The following is a 4,840-nucleotide window of genomic DNA, read 5'->3' as shown; positions in this document are numbered from 1 at the left end:
ATAACGATTATGACTTGTGTTCGGGAATCATCAAGCAACAAAGATGGAGAATTCACCTCTCGGTCTACTAACTCCCTACCTACAGAGTAACTCGTCAATCTCTCGATCTATTCAAGTTAACCCTAGGTGCATAAAGAACGCTATCATCAACCCTAAATCGATTAAGCCATATCTCTATGTGAATAATACGATCTATCCTATTGATTTTGATCCGAAACAAACCCATATCTCTATGTGGTTCAGAATCTAAGATAATTGATCAAGGGGTTAGCAAACATCAATCCAATAAAAGTGCAAATCAATAGAACCGAATCAAATCAAACCCGAAATCCAAGTTAGGGTTCAAACATACCCAAAACACATACGAATCCCTAACCCATAGTCGTGGATCTACTCACGGTTCATAGAAAACAACAAAAAGCTCATAAAGAAAGAGATAAAAGAGAGGAAAGAAAGTCTCATGCAGATGTGTAGTCTCCACGATCGAATCCTCCTTCTTCTTCCCGAAATCCCGTGAACTTCTATTCTTCTCTCCCCAAAAGCTCTCCAAAAATCTGTATCTAGGTGTTCTCTAAGGCTCTCTTGTTCTAGGACGTGGCTAGGGCTTTTTTATAACCCTAGGGTGGCTGCCAAGAGTTCTAATCCCATTCCAATGCTGAAAATCGCGAATTAGGGTTTCTGGCTGGATCCGGACCGATTCCAGGTGGATCCGGACCGGATCCAGATTCCTGGGGTCGAGTTGCGTGTTCCTGATCCGGACCGATTCCAGCCGGAATCGGCCCTGCACCGGCAGTTTTCTGGTCTTCACGAATTCGGTCATAACTCTCTGCTCCGGTGTCGGATTTACGCGATTTTGGTGTCTACGCGAAGCTCTTGAGGTGCTCTTTCCAATGGTATAAGTCTCGCACGATTTGGACTTCTGTAGAGAAAGTTATTGATGTCGCAACATGGGTACCTCATCCGGACATCTCCTTTAACGTTCCAATTTGCTCCTTTTCGAGTCCAATCATCTCTGAAACCTGTAACTCTGCAAAACTAGAGCACAACCGGGTTTTGTATCCTAACACGCCTAGAATGTCTATGAATGCATGTGATTATCCTGTAAAACCTAGACAAACTCTCATCAAAATATAGAGAAGAATAGGAGTTATCAGTCACACACGCAGGGAATGACAAAACGCACGAGAAAACGATGGAAAAACCGAGACGGAAGGGGCTGGAACGGACGGACTGAAAAAATTGAACCGAATTAGAGTTAAATCACTTTATAAGAAGGAGATTAAATCCTAATGAACGGTGGCTGACTTGAAAATACTTTTTGACAGACTTTTGGTGAGATCTAAGAGGTTTGAAGTGTGATCAAAGTCTCGTTTTCTCGAAGCACAAAAAACGAATAGCAGATTCGGGTCCTAGCAGACAAGTTCCAATCGTTGGAATCCATCCTGGGGTGTGGATACGTGTAGAGGGCGAGGTATTCTTTCTCCCTTTCGTGATCGAACGAATTCTTCAATTGATACAGTCCCCGGATCGATTGAGGTAAGCGTTCTTAATTTTCTACGATTCATAGATGCATGGTTCTAGGGTTTCATAAATTTTTGTTTTACATCCGCTGCGCAAACCCTAGAATCGATCTCTTAGGAATAGGATTCGCTCTAGAGATCCCAGGAAACCCAACACAAACTAGCTACGCAGGTCGAAGAACTTCTGCATGCTCCAGTCCAAACGAGCCAAGATTAGTCCAAACCGGACTGCATTAGGACGACTATAGACGCTCTGAACGGACCATACGAAGGGGTTCAAACTAACTAAGTCAGGACCTGATCATAGTCCAGACTGGACCATAAGTGGTATGGATGGACCATGAGGAGACACAAGAATGGACACACATTCCGGACAGTCCGAGGCGAAATGAGCTGGTCCAAGAGCTAGTTCAGATTAAATCGGGAGAAACAATTCGGATCGGATGAATATGGGCATTCCAATTCACACGAATGAATCTAGAGGTTCGGAAATGGAACAGCGAACTCGAGGCCAAGGACAAAGGATTAAAAAAGACTAATTTGGCACCTTAAATGAAATTAAATAAGGAACCTAGGAATTAAAAAACGGAATTGTATGTCGTATGTGAGGAGTGTGACCAAAACCTGAGAGTTATTTGTGCGTGATGTATTGTTGGATAGTATTGCATGACGTTAAGCAATAGACCGGTAGGGGTCGAATATTGTGACATGTGTGATTGTAACAAAGATTATGGTTATGCACGTTGTGTGCCATGATTGTTCTCCGCTCAAATGACCTATGATTAGAGTCGTGGTGTAGTACGGGTTGGACGTATTTATGATTGAAACCCGATGAACCACGTGAGTAGCACCGGTCGACGATGTGAGTTAATGTTATTGTGTGGGAGAGGACATCGATGAAACGTGACAATATCGGTGGATGACGTGAGTTAATAGTGTATGACGGTGAGGACCGACGATCCCCATACGGTACCGATCGACGAACGAAGTCAATGCGAGTATGAGGTAAGGATTACGATGCGACCCTCGTAGTCCATATAGGTAAACTCTAGTTAGTGCTACTAAGTTGGTTAGGACCCCGCACAGTATTGGTTAATGACGGAAGTCCGTACTACTGTCTAGTCAGGACCTGTCTCAGTATTGGTGGATGACGGAGTCAGTACTGCCACGAGGGCCAACTCCGGCTTGGTATTGGTTGACGACTAGAGTCCTTACCAAGAGGCCAAAGAATAGGAGTCACTACAACTACGTTAATGAGAATTGACGAAATGATCCTATGACGTGGTCATACGAACAACGTGTGTGATTATCGTGTTGTATGGTTGTATTATTATTTGATATTATGCTCTTTGTGGAGATGTCGATTAACTCCTTTTTCTGTGATAGTGGAATTTTCGGGTTCAATTTGGATCGTTCACTAAACTTTATGCTTATTACTTTGTTAATTAACTTTTTCAGATCTCGAAGAGGACTAGTAGTAGTTGGAAGACGACTATAGAGAAGTAGTATCATGTACGAGTTTTGGATTTCATTTTGTAATTTGGGATGATTGTTCCGTTTTCATGGTTGTATTTTTTTATAATCTTGGACATGTGTTGGTACCGATTTTGTAATAAGATATTCCTCTACTTTAGTCCGATGAGAAAAATGTTTTGAAATTTTCGTAGTTTTGCTTTCGTATTATTTGATTACTATTTACCGTTTATGTGATACAATTCGTATATAGGATATGGATTACGGGATCAGGATCATGCACGGCTGGATGACGTAATGCTTTCCTCGTATTGCGTAATCATAGATGAAGGTTGGAATTTCTGGCATGGTTTCATGATCTTTATCCATTTACAGATCAAGTTAAAGTTCCGCTGAGTCCGGTGCATCTAACCAAAGCTGATTTCCAACCATTATTGCAGAGGATTAAGGTAAAGCTTAATGGTTGGACTAACATATTCCTCTCCGCAGCAGGGAAGATTCAGCTAATCACCATAGTAATCTTCGTAATCGTGAACTCTTGGGCCATGACCTTCTTCCTACCTAAGTTTCTGCTTAAGGAAGTGGACAGCCTATGCTCGAACTTCATTTGGCAGCATTCCCCTGATAAGGCGACCTGTCATCGCATTTCATGGGACACCATATGTAAACCAAAGCGCGAGGGTGGTTTGGGGCTCCGCCGACTCGAGGAACAAAACACGGTATTCCAACTCAAACTAATATGGTTACTCTTGAGTAAAGCAGGTTCAATCTGGGTTGCTTGGACAAAGTCTCACATCTTCAAAGGGCGAACATATTGGGAATGAAAGATCAAGTTCGGGAATTCACAAAGATAGAAATCAAGACGGAGAGACTACCACTTTCTTGTTGGTTTAATGCTCTATGATGTATTGATTATGAGCTTTGTTCAGATACATTTGATGTATTGATACTTTCTATGTGTTTTTATGAGAGTATTTTATTCATTACATGTTCTTGCATGCTAGATCTGTTATGAAATCCATGTATCGTTATGAATGATACTAAACTCCCTAGTCTTATGTCGTTATGGGAATAACGACATAATAAGACTAGTATGATGTGTGATTGATGATCACATAGATGATCATAGGTATTGGATACGATCACGATCATAGGTATTCGTTGGAGAACGGAATACTGGATTGACCCGCATGAGATTGTCACATGGACTAGCGTCATGACTTGAATCTCATATGACGGTTCCATGATTGGATCCTAAGACCTGAGATATCTACGGAATCCAACATGAGGAGTTGCGTGCTTTGATTACGTCAAACGTCCTGCGTAACAGGAGGACTATAAAGGCGTGTATCAGGTACGAAACGAATCATGTACTGGATTGTAGATAGTCAAGACGGGATTTGTACCTCTCGTAAAAGAGAGAGATATCGCTGGGCCCCTCGTGTGAGCGAAACTGTAGAAATGTGTGGCCGCACTATAGACGAACGTCGTCTATTTCAGACAGTCGAACTCAGTTAACGAGAAAGTAGTCGAATCAGATAAGGTGGCTTGTCCATGCCTTATGTTCGACATAAGATATCGCGATACAAAAGGATCATCAGCCGGAATCATCACTTGAGTTCGTATGATCACGAACAAACTCTATTCGAGATAGGTAGTCATAGTGTCTTGCTAGAGACCGCCCCTGACTTGTACATCCGGAATAGAGATTTCGGACTATACTGCTATATCGAATGAGCCTACAGGGTCACACACACAGGGAAGGACGAATACATGAGAGAAAACGACGGAAAACCGAGGCGGAAGGGTCCAGACCGGACGGACCGAAAGGTTCGGAACGGACGGTC

This window comes from Tarenaya hassleriana, unplaced genomic scaffold (assembly GCF_000463585.1).
Source record: "Tarenaya hassleriana unplaced genomic scaffold, ASM46358v1 Cleome6, whole genome shotgun sequence".
In the NCBI taxonomy this organism is placed as follows: Eukaryota; Viridiplantae; Streptophyta; class Magnoliopsida; order Brassicales; family Cleomaceae; genus Tarenaya; species Tarenaya hassleriana.
This window is presented reverse-complemented; position numbering follows the sequence as displayed.